The sequence below is a fragment of the Anomalospiza imberbis genome, chromosome 8 (genome assembly GCF_031753505.1).
Source record: "Anomalospiza imberbis isolate Cuckoo-Finch-1a 21T00152 chromosome 8, ASM3175350v1, whole genome shotgun sequence".
NCBI lineage: Eukaryota > Metazoa > Chordata > Aves > Passeriformes > Viduidae > Anomalospiza > Anomalospiza imberbis.
Window position 1 is genome coordinate 20,957,757 of NC_089688.1, and position 18,239 is coordinate 20,975,995.

Genomic DNA, 18,239 nt, shown 5'->3' on the forward strand with positions numbered 1-18,239 from the left:
TTTATGAAGCAGGAATTAAAAAAAAACCAACAAATAACTTGATCTTTGCCTGGGTACCATAGACTGAGGAGGGAATGGAAAAGGGGAAGAGTAATGTTCTCTCGGCTTGCGTATCTCTCATTTAGTCTTCACTGGAAGCAACTTGCATCTTAAAGATCACCAAGCTCCAATCCCTTTGCCATGGGCATGGATGCAATTTTTCAAAGGAGAAAGAAAATTTCTTCCCTCTTTGGTTGGACTTGTAACTTCAAATTGTTTGATAAATAACTTTAAGTGATAAGTGATCAGAAAGCCAAGTAAAAGGATTGAAAGACTGAAGATCTAAATTAATTGCAGTGCATTTTCCATTACGTTCTGTAGATACAGTGAAGGACAAGCACAGGAATGAATTACCTCAAACTCTTTAGCCTTTGTGGCTTTCACAAGAGAAAATTTCTCCATATTTGTCTGCTAGAAATGTAATTATTCAGGAATTCTCATGTTTACAGTACCAGACAATCTAGATTTAAAAGTAGTAGTCAAACATCTTAATTACCCAGCCTTTCAATCAATGTTCCACACAGATTTATTTACATGCTTTTGTTTAGTTCTTACTGTTCATTTGTACACACAAACACAACACAATATCACAAGTAGATCTGGAAACCATACTGTCCCTCTTGACAGAAAAGAAAAGAACAAAGATGAAAAGGATATGAAAGCTGAATTGATACATCAGTCTTTAGGAGTCTCTCTTTAAGTTAAAACTTAACATATTCAGACCTCTATTTTCTACAGTCTGCAGAAGTAAGAAAAGCAGAGTGCACATGCATTGAGTTACTGCTTGCTCTTCATGCCAAAATCAACAGTGCAAAGGTGGGCACACCTTCCTTAATCACAGTCCTTTCCAGAAAAGGGCCTGTGGTCTATAATCCTGGTGACATGAGTCATTCCCCCCACATATTACCACAGTATCAGTAATCCGGAAAATAAAAGCTTCTCTTTGGCTGACTCACATGACTATCTAACAATTAGAAGTTATTAGTCTGATATGAACTAACTTTTGTTAAAGAAAAGTGAAAAATTAAGCAAGTGCTGATTAATATAGTTTACCACAATTAGATTGAATCGTTGCAAATAATCAGAGATCACAGATCCTACAGAAGGACTATTAAATTAAAAACTCATTATAATAAAAAACTATTGTGTTGTTTAAATATACAACTCTGGAACACATGACTGTCAGAATGACTGAACAGGGACTTTACAATAGGTGTGCAGTATGTGAATCTTTGTGCTTGGATGATCAGTTCTTGTTAGTGACTGCAGTGCTCTTAAGACTGTGTTCTAGTAAGCTATGCACAATGACTGCACTGTGAATGTGCACATCTATTATCCTATTTTATTAAAATTATTAAATTAAACATTTAGTTTGATCAATTTGTGTATTTAGGACTGAAACATGTTATTAGAAACTGAAATATAATGAGTAAGGTTTTATCCAGCTTCTCTTAACTTATGTCAGTAGTAGTCATTTTAATTTAGGTGTTTATAGAAGTTCATGGAGCAGTTGCTGTGCTATTTTTACATGGTTTGTATTGCACATATTTAAATAACAGAAAAACTTTGCCAGGAAAAAGATTCTATGGCAAATCAACAATATAAAGAATGTCTAGCTCAATGTGCTCTATTTATCACTTTTTTCCAATTACCTAATTTAGTTGTTTTCTAATTATCTGTCTAGCTGTTACAGGGATGGTCTCCAAGGAGTTTGTCTAATGATCATTCATTGAATTTCTTTAATTTGCAGGAAAATAATTAGTGCTTTCACAACAAAAACATCAGTGATGTAAAGGCAAACAGGTGAATACTAAATACATGAATTGAAGGCTGCTTGGTTAATGTTGTACATAACACAGGAGTACTATTTTGATTGGTTTTCCAATTTTGCTGCAAAATTTCAATAGAAGCTGAAGAACTTTCTACACCTGTGAAGTCTGAAGGTCTCACTTCCACATCGTTATCTTGGCTAAAATATTAGATGGTCATGGAAAAAAGTAAATTAATAAAGCTTTCCCAAAAGCAAATTAATTTAATTTTTATTATTACCAAAATATACTTTGCATATGGCTCTTACCTCTCAAATTCTATCAGAGCATGTGGAAATAATACTTTCTGTCTCTTGAAATCATTCTCATGAATTTCTAGTAAGGTGTATTAATGTTAAACATCCACAATCATTCTTTCCCATTACGGTACACATGCATATTATGAATTACAATTTCTCATAATAGTGGGGCTGCAAATTAATATTTCTATAAAATTTTCAGAGCAGCATTAGTAAGTTACACTCTTAACTATTTTGCTAGGAGCTTGTACTATTCCTTTCCCAAACATGTAAAATCAGAATTACATCCTGAATAGCCCTGAAATAGTGAGAACTCTTGCCTTTCATTAGAAGCCAGCTTTTAACCTAAGACTGTATTTAAACAGACCCTGTTAAACAATGATTAATTTTTTGACAGAGCATTATCCTATAACTTAACTAATAAAATACTCCTCCTCTTTTCACAATGCTGTGTGTTGCTTGTAAAAAAAACACTGAGTTGCATCTCCATTACTCCAAGCTTACATGAGATTTACCAGGGTAAAAATGGACCCATCCCCTTGAGGCAGAATGCTTCCCTTGTGTCCTTCAAGCAATTTTTTTCTCAGTATCAATCTGTTTTCAATTCACTTGACAAAACCACTTTTCTCTATTTTACATACATTATGCAGTGCATGTACAATTTTAAAAGCATTAAAATACATACATTTCTGAGTAAAATGCTAATAAAGACATTGCTGTGTTCAGAGCTAATTTCATTATTTTTCAAAGCTACTGGTCATTTATTGCAATACCTGACCCTGTACACTTTCAACATTTTAGTAACATTTTCAATGTTATGCTGACCTTTATCGATGTCTTCTATTGGGCTACCTTTGTAATGGAACTCATGACAAGGATTTGTCCCTAGCAATGTGAATTACGTCTTCACTGTATTTACAAAAAAAAAAAAAAAAAAAAAAAAAAAAAAAATTAGTATCAATACTAAGTATATGCTTCCCTAATTCCTGTCCTTTGAAAACTGAGAGCAGAGACAGTGCAGTATATTCTGCCACCTGAAAAACCTTTGTTGGTTTCTTCGAAGTAACAGAAAAACATGGAAATGTTTAGTCAATAAATCTGTCTAAAATCTTTCTCCAACTTGTTTGCTTATAGTTTCATCAAGCAGGTGCATAGACTGCCACTATTACTGCTGTGACAAATGTAATTTGGAATATTTGTAAAAAATATTATCTAAAGCAAGAAATATAAGCATCATCATCAATATTCATAGGGGGTTTAAAATTATATTTTCATGAAGAGTCCCAGAAAGAAGTCACATCTGTCAGTTATCACCATTAACTAAGTTTTTCTGAGCTACACTGCATTGGAGAATAGAGTTTCTGCAAGAGCAGAGACCATATGAAACCACTGGGTCTAAGTACAAAAACTTTCCCAGTAATGATATCTTTTTCATTTTGATTGCATGCTAAGTAAACATTTAAAAAAAAATCAAATTGCCATCCTTTTCTCCAGCAAACAGACATATTTTTAAATTTATCAAATACAATAATGATATAGAGTCTGCCTACAATTTTGTATGATATTATATTTGTATTGTATTTTGCTCAGAGAATTATGGGAAGACTACTCAAACAATTAAAGCTAACTGAAACAATTCAGTATTATTTATCATATTATTTATCATGTCCAAATTCCCCATGGGATTTTTTTTTAGATTTTAATTGAAGAATCTAACATTCAAAATAATTTTAACTTTAGGCAATCATAACAGTCATTTTTATAGTTACTGAAAATAAAACTTTTTTACCAAACATTCAGTTAGGATAACCAAAAATATCCAAAAAAAGCCCCAGTAACAGACTTTTCAAACCCTTCTCCAGTGTGAGTGGCACATCACTTAAGAGATGACATTCTGCCTTTACATGATAATAAATCACCAATTCCTTGAAAATCTGCACTGCAAGACATAAAGAACACCACAGTAAAAGAAAGGGAAATAAAAATGTCATAGAAGAAACTGAAAAATTAGTGGAAGGGAAAAAGTGAAAACAGATCTGATTGTCTAAAATTGTAGTGATTATTCAAGACTTGCTCAATGAATAAGCAAATTCCTCACGGCCAAGGCTTCAGGTGGTCTGACTTAAGTTCTAAGGAATTCTTAAGCAAGGATTTAAAGGAAAAAAAAAGCCATAGATTATTTTCTTGAAACACTACTTTTTGAAAGATGATATAGCATTTAGAAAAGAAAGCAGGATTTACTGCTCTAATGTTCCTGTACTTGGAGTGGTAGCAGGTACAGCTACAATGGACTCACTACTCTGACTCTTCCTATTCTGCAAGCCTCACAACCTGTTGGAATACAAGAAACTCCAAGTTTGCCTGAACACAGTTAGGTATTATGAACCTGAAAATGCAGACACTTCTTTCAAGGAATATGAGATTTGTGAATCCTTACAAAACAGCCACAGAGCCAGCAAAGCTTCCTGTGATTAGGCAGTAAGGAGCAGGATTTATTCCAACAAACAATCTGAATCAGCTCTAAGCATTTACCTTGCTGCTTAAGGGTTATAATGTGCTTGTACTACAAAATATGTACTCAGGAGCCAATATTATAGGAAAATATAAACAGATATAAGATGACAAAAACAGCTGGCTGTCTTGACATGCTCTCTCAGCAGATTTATGAAAATGTTATGTACCTGAAGCTCCTTACAGGGAAGTTTTGCTTCATTCAAGATTTGCATGCTTGTTTGCTTTATGGAGATAAAATCTGAGGAATTTATTTGTATATTTACTAAATTTTAGACTGTGCTTTGCCTGGGTTGCCTGTATGACCCTGTTATGTAACATAACTGCAGTAAATTTATATTTACTGCATTTTCATTTTGTTGCCATTCATAGCTCATAAAAAAATCAACCCTGGAATATTTTCTTTTGTCCTTTCATGGTATTTCTTAAAATTAATGTTAATACAAGGGAGCAAGGGACTGTAAAAGGGACTGCTAAGACAGCGACTATTATGTAACAGCATGAAACTGTTGATAATGACATCTCAAAGATGTTACTGCCAAGCAAATCACCCTGAGCATGTGTTCAGGCTCTGAAGCCTCACCAGTAATTTCTGAACATTGCATTTTGCAAATGTCCACTTCAGGTTGTTACATAGCTTTCTGAGCTATAGTGATGCCATGGGAAGTATGAAGCATACAGCACTTTTCAGTGTGTAGTTCCACAGTGAAAACTGACTACACACTAATTTCTCAATGGGACAATGACAGGTCAGTCAGTCCTTTCTGCGTGGATTAACAGATGAAAACATGACTAGCATGAAATAACAAGGTGAGATAAAGAGGAAAAGGAAAGATATGTTTTCAAGAATGATTAAGTAAAGAAAGACAAAGTTGTTCTACATGGCAGAAGTATTATAGAATGAGCCTCTGACACGCCACAGGAAAATCTTTGGGAAAATCTGGAGAGTATACCTTTGTTAAGAATATATGTAAGTGATGATCAAGAAAAGTTAGAACAAGTTACAAAAAGTCTTAAAGTTAATAAATTGTATTTAGACATTCCTGTTGATACTTTCCTTCATAACTAAGTGGCCTTAATTCAATTTAGCTGAATTCATTTCTAATTAATTCAATTCAGGTGAAGTCAAAGCTATTTTGATTCTGGAAAAGGGTGCCTACTTAGAGTTTCACTTAAACACTTTCAAAATTCATTCAGATTAATTTTCCTCTGTGTCTGCATGTAGGTAAAACCTTTAAACTTATTACAAAGGGAACTGAATAAATCATGTATAGAGTGCCACTAGAAACTTATTTCCAAGATAATAACTTCAGCAGCTCAGAACATTACTTTTTAACACTTTTTTTTTGCATTATTTCAATTTTGATGCATTATTTCAATATCTACATGTTGACACCTACAGAGGAGAGAGGCTTTTGCTCTCTCAAACCCATTCAACTGCTAAGTAAAATGGAGTTTGTATCATTAGTTCTTTGTAAATCACCATGGAATGCTTTCACAGCAACACAGAAGAACCTACTAGCAAAGCTAATGACAACAGGAGAAAAAGAGTTTTAGTCCTAGAAGAATTTTCCTACACTTTTTTCTTCTTCATAGTTGCATGAAGAAATCACCATAGCTGCATGTGAAAGCAGTAGCCTGTTCCTTTCTGGCACTGATGATGTTTAATTTAGTGTCCTAAAGTTTTGAATCTCACTCCAGTACTTGTTCACTGAGCTGAATAAACATCTCCCTGACTCTTCAGGTTATATAACAACTTCACATGACACATCTGCACATTTTGCCTACAGAAGGTATATTTCATTTTTGATTCTCCTACCCAGTTCCCAGTTGCAGAAGACCCATTTCATTTTAAAGGAAGCTTATTCTCAGGTCCTAATAATTATTAAAAGTTTCCATTATCCACTGGACTGAAATACAAGGCAAAACATCTACTGTTGTACCACTTTCAAGGATACTGAGAAATCAGCACATACATGGTAGCTTTTATTGACTGTACAAATGTCCTGAAAACATAAAGTATATTGGAAAGAAAATCAGCATCATCTATGTATCTTATTCTTCCTAGTGGCAACAGTGTTTTAGAAGAAACAGAATTGCCAGACCAATTGCAGGTAGAGCAACTGGTACTAGCATAAACCTGAACAAATAAGTTACCATATATCAAGGATTAGCAGATAACTACAAAAAGCAACTGGTTACCAGTTCATGCTTATAGTGTCTGAGTTATCTCACTTTTGCTGATGGTTTAAGTTTGATTTAATTAGAGTACGCCTGAGTTTAATGCTAAATGAAAAAGGTAAGCTATTATGTTTTTTAAATGTAAATAAATAATTGTGCCCTAGTCACTTTATTTTTGCTTTTTTTAAAGTGTTGACAAACGGGATAAGATGTTTTCAGGAATACAAATACTGTTAGGCAAAATAAATATAGACTTCAGTGCAGTGATTTCATTGGGATTATACAAGGGTAAATCAGGCCCAAATAGTACAGCAGTAAGCTTTCTATTTATTGCAGAAAGTCAATTATCAATAGATTGTAACATTCACTGCTAGTTTTTAACTATGTCTAGAGTGATTTTCCACACATTAATGAATTCCCAAGAACCAATACACTGAGAAGGACTGTAGCAAAAGGTAACCAGTGGGTCTGATTCTCTTTGAAAGTTTCTTCCTTACCAAAATTCTTGCAGTTGCTCTGTGGAGGAAAAGTTAATGCTGAAGCTGGATGCTGCCATCTGATTGGATTTGTTATTTGACAGAATTAAACTAAACTCTAAGGGTAAGATGCACTTTTTTTAAATACACTACATACATTCTGACATATACTCATGTTAGACATTTATTTACTACAGGCTTCACTAAAACATGACATGAAATTTCTGAAAAGTAAGGATTAAAGTATAGATGCCAAATCAGTGAAGTACTCTGAAAGCACACAAGACTGAAAACCATAGTTCTGGTGAACAGGAGCTATTACAGTAGTTTGGAATACAGATTTAATTCTATTCTATGTGGAAATTAGGAATGTACACGTTTAAATGATCAGTACCACTTAAATAATATGTTTGATATTCTGTGGCATTTCTGTAGATGACTGCTATCATCAGAAGTGCAGCGATAAAGGCTGAAGAAACACAACATAGCTGTAAATAACTCTCCAGTTCAATGACTCTGATAATTACACACAACTTTGCTAGACTATATTTAGTAAGAATTTTGAATCTGTTAAGACACTTTATACAGAACTGATCAAAGAGCTTATGAAATACAGGAGGCTTTCTGCAATAAAAGGTCACAGAAATGCAATTTTTTTCTTCACATGTCAAGTCCTAAGATTACTCTTTTCCTTTAAAATAGCAGCATATGCTGGTCAGTGAAGCACACATTACACAGCTGTTACATCTACTGTACGACCTGTACATATCGAATTAGCCATTGTGTTTTTTAGTTCTGGTTCATCAGAGTTCTGGTCTGAAGGGCTTTAACCTACATTTAGGAGAAGAATTGTTATCTTGTCTATCCAAATTCATAGCCTACAGCCTGTTTTGAGCTAAAACAATTGGCCAATTTATTTTTCCTCTTCTTTTCTTCTTAGCAGTAATGCAGGGTGTATGAAAAAATTAAGTACAAGGATTAATGGCAGAAAAGCTCCAGGACTCTAGTTTGATATTGTATAAATATGTATTCCCATGCACGTAGAGAGGATGTGGGCTTTTTAACAATCATCATCACTCCTGTTCTCAGGTTTGTACATTTGCATTCTTGGCACATTAAGAAAAAGAACTATTTCTACATAGAAAAACAAACATAATATAGCTTAATGAACACATAAATCCAAGTGTGACACTAGAAGACTTAAACCATATAGATGTTATCAAAAGTTGAGATAATTTTTTTCCAAAAAAAGGAACCAATTTCCTGTATTGACCATCTTCTGGATACAGTCTGATGTTGAGGAAATCAGATTCAAGATTCTCACTGAAGTACTGAATATTTCTAGCTATTTTAAGTATAATTGTAACTTTTCGGTTAGTATTGTTTTAAATTATGTTTTAGTTACTCATTGATGCCAAGAGAAGAGTCATTTAAACCCATTTGTTTTTCTCAAATTCATTAAGGAAATCTCTATTTCATCATGAAGTTTTCTCAGAAACTAAAGAAAGCTGTGTATGAGTTTCATACACTAAAACAAGATTATGAAGCCAATTAACTTCACAAAGAATGACTGTCCATTTATAAAGTCAAACAATGAGTATCTTTGTAGAATTCCTTTCTCTGTAAAGCAGAGCTTACATGTTTCATTATAAACTAACCTGGTATTGAAAAGAGTAAGTTCCTTTGCTGATGATTTAGAAACTTAACACCTGCAAGTTCCTTCACTTTCTGGGACATTATGGGAGCACAATAACAATAATTTAGAATAAAGAACTAACTCTTATGTACTATGGAAGTTTAAAAATGGGACTCTTACAACTCATAGTCAGGAAATAATAGTATGATCCCATCTGTACTATGTTCAATTACAGCTCAACAAATTTACAAGATTTCCTTGATACATTTGATATATATTATGCCAACCATACATAAATCAATAATGCAGTGAGAGCTCACAGCATAAACATGAATCAGCATATCAATATTAATTTAACTAAAAATTAAATTTTTCATTGAGATGGGCTCAAGAAATACTGTGCACATCTTTGTGAGATGCCTGCCGGGACAGTAGTCATGCGCTTTTACATCCTATTTTCAAAGTGGAGCACGTGACAGTCTAAAATGACAGACAAGAATGAATCACTGTAGTCACAGTCAACTCTCCTAGTATCACAAGTCTTGTCAAAGTTTTTTTTTTGTTAAAAAAAAAACAAACAAGTAAACAACTTACTCTTCCTCCCTCACCATGAAAATCCCTTCCTCTTCCCACACACTCCAACACTAGATGTTATAGCAGGGAATGATCTCACGAGAACTGTAAATTCAGTAAATTGATTCTAGTATGTTTACTACTTCTGAAATACCCCCCAGTCCCTTGCCTCACTGTCTTCACTTTATTTTCCCACTGTATTATTTTTAGGAGATATTTTCAAAGTTCAGAAAATAGATTAAACCCAAATACCTACTAGGCACCATAAACATGTATTATTACCTGTCCACATGCACTATCCTTCCAGAACAACTGTTGCTAACCCCATACACACAGAAAGCAGGATTCCAGTCCTCAAGACCATGAAACATAGAAACACGGAATTGTTAAGTTTGGAAAAGGCCTCTAAAATCACCAAGTCCAACAGCACTGCCATGTTCACTGCTAAACCATTTCCCTAAATGACGTGCACGTGTTTTTTGAGTTCTTTTTGAATGTCTTGAACATATTTTTTGAGTCTCTTGAGTGACTTCACCACTTCCCTGGGCAGCCTATTCCAACGCCCAACAACTCTCTCCATTGGGAAATTTTTCCTAATATTTAATCTAAACCTACCCTGTTGCAACTTGAGGCCATTTCCTCTTGTTCTGTCACTTGTAACCTGAGACAAAAGACTAACCCTCACCTGACTACAATCTTCTTTCAGGTGTTGTAAAGCCTTCCTTCCTCCTCCCAAGCCTCCTTTTAACCAGGATAAACACTCCCAGCTCTCTCAGCTGCTCCTCAGAGGACTTGTGCTCCAGAGCCTTCACCAGCTCCACTGCCCTTCTCTGGACTCACTCCAGCCCCTCAATGTCTTCCTTGTAGTGAGGGGCTCAAAACTGAACACTGCGGCCTCACTAGTGCCAAGCACAGCAGGACAATTCCTGCTCTGCTCCTGCTGGCCACATGTTTCTGACACCAACCAGGTACAATTCCATAATAAAGTTATTTCACAGACTCACAAAATACGCTGAGTTTGAAGATCATCAAGTCCAACACGGAGCCCCTTATAGGACGCCCCAGGAGTCACACCACGTGCCTGACAGCGTTCTCCAAACTTCAGCTCTGTCAGGCTTGATGCTGTGACCACTTCACTGGAGAGCCTGTTCCAGTGTCCAAACACCCCCTGGGTTAGGAGCCTTTTCCTAATATCCAATCTAAACCTCCCCGCACACAACTTCAGGCTGTTCCTTCAGGTCATTTGTATAAACACCGGTGTATGTGCACACGTGCTCATAGACAACTACAAGTTTATCTCTCTTTTCATACAGTAGAAAATGCCAGAATTTTACATTGGGTTTTAAAATAATATAAAAATTGATTATTATAGAGGAATTAGTCTATATATCTTTAGTTAACACCACTTCAATACATCAACAACAACTACTGCAAGAAGGTTTTTTACTTCACAGAATTTTATATCTATTTTTAGGGACAAGACAGACTATGCAAAGTGCTTCTGAATTCACCGTGACACTGAACACATCTCACAAGTTCTACAAAGGGGTAACAGTCAATTAAGTAAGGAAATATTAAATCTTCAGCCCAAAAAAGAAATGTTAGAGGTTTCTACTAGTATGTATTTTTTTCTGGAACTAAAAAAGAAATCAAGGGTGAATGCTTTCTCCCAGCTAAGCCCACCAAAACCACAGAAACAACACCACCCAAGTAAATAATTTCTTCAGCAAGCAACAAGGCAATGTTGGCAGAAATATTTAAGCTGAAATTTCAGTTCCTGTGTCACAAAGACAGTTCTGAACCATTCTAGTCCTTCCATGAATCAACTTGTGAGTATAGTTGTCTCTTCATAAGTCACTTCAGAAGAAGTACTCTACCTAATTAGACCCCTAGGTCTACACTGCGCATAAAACATAGAGAAAACATACCCACATCCTGGGAAACTTGCATTCCATTGCTGACTTCCACTTCATACTCAATAATGACTGTCAGGAGATTCACACAAATATAAATATCCTTTGGAAAGTTCCTACAACACAGCAATTATAGTGCCCTAGCTACTACACAGAAAATTACACAGATTAATTCCTCTACGTACATAAAACCAAAACCCATTCAAAAACCATTGATACATGACGTCATATACTGCTGCATTTTCCTGAAGAGAAGTTCCAGCCCATATGGTCGCTTTCACAATGAGAAAGGTTCTACCCTTGCATGAGCACCTTTATGCCACCCACGTACAGGGTTTGACTCCTCCAAAGCACCCTCCTCACCTCTGTGCTATTGAGCATTTCCTCAGATTACCATATACAGCTGGAGACAAAAAAAGTCAGGAAACAATCAAGAATTTCTAGTAAAAGTATCCACATTCAGGAAAAAAAATCCAGCCATATCACCTTCTAATAATCATTCTATTTTAGTGAACTCTTTCTTACCACTGGTCTATTTGTGGACCAATATAAGCCAACAAACTAACACTGAAATAAGAAAAAAAAAGGAAGAAAGAAGAAAGAAAAAGCTTCTAAATGCACTTGCACAGTTACTAAAATTATAAATTTAGAAATTGGAAGTGCCTTCTCTAAAATAAGCAACAATCAATTACCTAAGCAACCATGTAGTGAAAAAGATTTTGAGAAACAAAATGTAATTACTTATTGGATACCGATGCATGCTCTATTATGTGGCATCAATCATTTTCTGAGAAAATAAAGCAAACATTAAAAAGAAGAGTTTAGAAAAGAACAGTTACAAATACTTAACTTACACAGGGAGTTCTATAAAAATGTTAAAAGTTTATTGTTTATACCATGAGAAAATTATGGGCATTTAATTTTATATAATGAGAAAATTGGGGGTTAAGTCCTCAAAAGCCAATGCAGAACTGGGACTTGCATTTGCACTCAGTATTGTCCATGGTCATTATTACCTTTGTACCATCAAGTTAATGTAAAGTACCTTCCAACAACTGATGCTCTGTGTTATTAATTGTTATGGTGTCAATGGGGTTTTGTTAAGTGGTTTATCTTAATTAGTGTACAAACTATTATTTAACAGCAGAATGCACATGAAGAAGTCTGATAGTTTATAACAAGGAAACTAATCTTATAATGCCCTTTGGGAAACCCCAAAGATAATTTTTCTGTAACAAGAGCAATGGTGCTGAAAATCAGAAATCTGTTTTTTATTCAGCCATTGTGGATTAGAGAGTGGCAGCACACGTCTCAGATATATATTAACAGAATATATAAAATCAGTAATATTCATGTGTTCAGGAACAGAAGTTTGTTTTACAAGAAAGCAAATGTGAGTTCAAATAGCACAATTTTACATCAAATACAAGTTGTTAATTCTCCCAGTCTCTTTGTCCTTGCATTTATTAACTTCAAGCTATCCATATTTCTTTTCAATTTTTCACATACAAGTTTGGGCTCCAAACTGTACATAGCATTAAGGGAGAATGACTAAATGGTTAGATGAATTTAAGTTTTAAACAAAATACATGTTTCTGAAACATCAATGAAATTTAAAAAACACACAGATGGTTGGTGTTATTTGCAGAATAAGCTTTTTATCTGCTAAAAGAGAAGTGGCAAAGGACCAAAAAAACCCAAAGCAAAAGGGCATGAGCATGTAGTTAAACATATTCTAGTTCCCTCTAGAAGCACCCATGAAACAGAAAAAACTGGTAAATTTTTCCCACTTTTAAAAAACATAATGTACATTAATTTTTATATGTTAGAATACATGATAAACCAATACAAGAATTACAGAAACGCTTCTGTATACCTAAGATACTTGACATTTTTCACACATGCATTCATAATATTTGGGCACTGTTCCATTTGTCTCAATATTTAGAAAGAGCTGTAAGTGCAGGATGACCATCCACATTATAAAAGGCCACAGAAGTATGTACAGAGTAAAGAAAAAAGAAGGTATATTGAACAAAGAACACCAAACTACAAACGTTGCAGGTGTCATAGTAGGCATAAATATATGAAGTCATTATTTGAGAAGGAATAGTAGTAAGTGATATCAATAGAAAAGTATGATTTGAGCATATTGGAAAGAGAAATTGAGGTGCAGTTTTTCTTTCTGGTTTTGATTTTGAAATTAAACCCTCTAATTACTTGAACGACAGACATTTCAACTATTTCCATAGGTAGTACTCAGTGTATAATATGAACCCACCTGCAAGCAAATTAATGCTTCCACAGAAAATACTAGTTTATATATCATACTGCTAAATGTTTTAACTTAGTTTTAATTTTATTTTAAAACAAGGATTCCATGGCTGTAATAAGAGAGATACCAACAGATATTTTTCGATACCTCTTAGACATTATGTCTAAGAATAAGGACAAATATAAAAAAATCCTTTTTTGAATGCAAAAACTAGAATGAAGGTGATTATTTAGAATATTGAATAAATAGATAATATATGTCTGGATATATTATAAATCACTATGAAAACTACTACAGGACTCAATTAAAACTATATATAAAAGATCTTTTAAAAAGTAGAATAAATGTAAAAGGATGAAGCAGGTAAAATATAACAAACTTTAAAATGCCTACATCACATTAAGCTGTACCTTTGTGATAGCACCCACCTAATCACAGAGAAAAGAGAAACAGTCCTAGATTAGTTATTGTAAAATCAATTTATAAATTTACACCAAAGCAAACTCTCTTGCAAGTTACCAGGAAAAATTTTCAAATAATATCATTATCCAAGAGAGGAAGAGCAAAATGCTTTGGGCACTAAGACATAGAAAGAAAATTGAGAAAAGAGAAAAATGGGCAAAATTTTTTTCCCAAAGGGAAAGGAAGAGGACAAATTCTGATGTATAACATGATATGCCTTTATCTGGATATTTAATTTTGACATGTTTGTAAAATATTTTTAATCAAAATAGGCATTGACATTAGGTATTCCAGCATTCTGCCCAGTGTTACTCTGTAATACGCCGTACATATAAAACTCAGAAACTAAGTTTTGTTTGCTGGTGTCCTGCTTACTTGGCAATTTTTTATTTATTGTATGTTTCCTGCAGTTGTGAAAATTAAAGCATGAGAAAAAAAAGAAAAATTATAATCTTGTCCTAACGTGCATGATACAACATACTCAAAGTTCATCCGATTTGATGAGGAAAGTGCTGCGATAATCTCTAAAAAGCAATGTTTGCTGGGAAATTGGAGACCATCACAATGGAAATGAAGATGTCAACATAATTCATACTACATTTATGATGTCCATCAACCTACTGGTTGATGGTAAAAAATTACAGAATTATCCTGACAATATACTGTGACATAATGTAGGATAAAAGTATTTTGTTGACTATGTTGGATGGTATTTTCTTAATATGATGTATGTGGTTATTAAATATTTCAACGTGAATGTTCTCAACACAAGACTGAAAAGTATTTGTTTTAATGTAGGATGGAATGAAAGAAGATCTGGAGTGGGGAACTTTTAGTCTGATAGACTGAACCGGAAAAATCAATAATAGCTATCTTCTGTGCAAGTTACAGGAAGAATATTCATTTTGTATTACATTTTTCACAAATTCTATACACTATATGAATTCTGGATTTCTTGAGCTGATCCTCATGCACTGAAAAAATTCTGTACACATGCATTTTGAAACTGGGAAAAGGTATCCTAAAATGGATGAGCAACCTCATGATATCAGCAACAATAATTTTCCCATTCACAATTACTCTTTGGATTTTTAATTCTGTGTTTTACCCTACTCTCATCACTTGGTGGAAATCTTTTAAGTTCTTTTCTCCATTCCTGGTAACTTTTACCTGTGAATTTACCATTATCTATACATTACATCTATGGTCTGACAATCAAAATTTATTTTATGCAAGACAAAACCATTTCTTACATAGATTGTATATTTTCCAGTACATATCTGAGACAAGAATATTTCTAAAATTGTGTAATATCTCAACACAGAACATGCAAGTAATCATAGGATTTTTTCAGTGCACTTTATAATTTGTTTTTGTGGTTAGCATGTCTGGTACCAATTTAACTTTTACCATTTCTTCACATGGACACTACCTGTAATACAACCTGACAAATCCAAAGGTCAGTCTGGCTCAGGGCACAGAAGAAATAAACAGAATTGAAAAGCTGAATGGAATACATGGAGACTATCATGAAGAATTCAGAAGTCAGGGATTACATGTGAAATACACATTATTGAAATTTCAAAACCTCACTTCCAATTCATTTGTGTGTCACAAGAATAATTAAGATAGGAATAGACTTCTCATTTGACAAGCATTTTCAATGAAGCTGAAAGAATAGATTATGTTAAGAAAATACTTTCTTCAAAGTTGAAGCATAAATACCAAACTCACAGTCCGCCATAAACTGCACATTTCGTTGTCATGGTACGGGAAGTTTAAAGGTTCATTCTGTACTGAAGAATTTTACTGAGTCAGAGGGTGGGTTAACTGTACAAGTGATTATCTTTGCACACTGGAGATATTTTGCAGAATCAGGTTGGAACAGAGATCAGGCTCCAAGTATGCTTCAGGTCTGGTATCAAATGAGAACCAGACACTGGATTCATACTGATTGGTACTAAAATTTCATCAACTGTTCTCACATTGTTTGAGTTCAAATGTTACAGCAGCCTGGTTGGCGTGTGATCACTTCATTATCATGATACCCTTAGACCACAGACAGTTCATGGGACAGGATTGTGCCTCAGGAGCATTCCTCTGATAGGATCTCAGTCTGGAGGAAAACAACCAATGTGTCAAAACACTGTAACAAAAATTCAGAATATATATTTGAGCTTTTTCTTTTCCCACACAGTAGAGTCCAGTCAGGCAGCAAAAGCCTCCTACTAACAGCAAAAATGGGATCTAAGAGAAGGCATCTGGGTCCAAGGCCTACCAGACAAAACTTCTGATCTGCAACAGTGAAAAATGATTATTTTCAAACTTGCAGGTGGTTACAGAGTCAGAAATAGATTTATAGATAAAAAATTGTGTATCAAACTGCAATAATACTTCAACTTAGGGTATCTGAAAACACTGCAAGTTGTTCTATAAACATATTTGAACCATAAGTGGATACAGATATATTTTAAGAGCTATCTCCTGAACTTCTCTGAATGGTGGACCTCTTTCAGTGTGTTTTAAACTATTTAATTTTCAAAGTCTATTCTTTTTAAACTGTTTTTTATTTATTTATTTATTTAAATTTTTATATTGCTTAACCTTTAGGTGTTCTATTATGGTATAGAACACCTATAGGTGTTCTATACCATAATAACCAGATCAGGTTAATTTATGTACAGAAAATTACTGTCTAAATATGTATCAATTTCCTACCATTGCCAGGAAATATCACTATGAATAGCTACAAAAGCTTTGATGGTATTCACAAGAAGGCTTGAGCTCACCTATATCAGCCTTTTCCCCTTGTACTGCTCACACTTTGCTTCCTGAGGAGTTACTTTTTTAATTGATTAGTGAAATTTCTTAACAGCAGAAAACATAAATAATTGTTTTGCTTAGTGAGCAGATGATTTACAATACTATAAATTTGAAGAAGGCTACATTTTCTAGCACAAAAACATATGAATATTCTCTTTTAGTAAGCTTCTTAAGCAATTTTTCACATTTTTATTAGAAGTTAATTAAATTTGTGATTACTACGTCTACTCAGTGATTTTAATTAGATGTTTTTTCTTCTTCATTATTAATCCTATGCTAAATAGAGGAAGACTGCAAGAGTAATCTCAGCATCTAAGATGAAGTTCTAAAGGTCAGACATAATAAAAGAAGCAATTCTGACCTTATAACAAATTCTCTATTTTCCTAAACTTTGCACAGCACAATCAAGTAGGTTTACCTCCAATGAGCAAATATAGAAATAATTTTGCTAGTGGATGATGATAAAGAATCCTACTTTCTGTTATCAGCTACAATTCTACATATCATTCCCTTCAACAGTGAAAAAATGTAACCAATTTCAGAATTAATTAAGGGAGTGGTTAGCCTAAAATTTTCAGAGAGCAGAGAATGAATACTTCTTGCTTTTTGGGATAAAGTTAAAGGAATAGATCCAGTCTGCTCATCCCCTACCACATTTAAAGCCTGAGTACACCTTCATGTTAAAACCTAAAGCCATGTAACAAACATTTAGCTGAGTCTATAAGCTCCTGTATCCTGCTCTTACAACCTTTACAAACTCATATACAGGTGATAGCTAGAGATCCAGCTAATAAAGTCACTTCCATCAGAATATATATTACATACATCAAAATGGCTTTGCATAGGAATAAGCTCACTTTCTCCTGGCTCCTTTGTATCATCAGTAGAATTTCACTTCTCTATATTGTATAAAGTCAGGTAGGTTCACAGTACACAAGGGAAGATTTTACTGCGATCATTACGGTGACATTCTGACAACATTTTAGGAAGGGGCTTCACATAACTGGTGTAACTTACTCTACATATTTGACAAATGCATGCTGATAGAAGAGATGAGAAATTTGCAATTATGGTAGGATTTTTATAAATGGAGAGATAGACGAGCGCTTGACCATACAACTATAGAGAGACTAATTTACTAGAAATGTTGGTATTCAGTTTCTAAAGAAGTGCAAATATATTGGTGCAGCTAATAAAGAAAACTTTTCTATTTCTGTAATCCCATACATATTTCTATATCAATAATACTATCCCATACAATTCAGAGTGTTCCAGGGTTTCT

At 34.1% G+C, this 18,239-nt stretch overlaps 1 protein-coding gene across 2 annotated transcripts in view; it reads right to left on the reverse strand.

The window, feature by feature from the left end:
- Positions 1–18,239, reverse strand: part of LOC137478144 (adhesion G protein-coupled receptor A3-like) — a 255,839-nt gene that overhangs the window by 90,743 nt on the left and 146,857 nt on the right. The gene's annotated exons all lie outside the window — the stretch shown is intronic.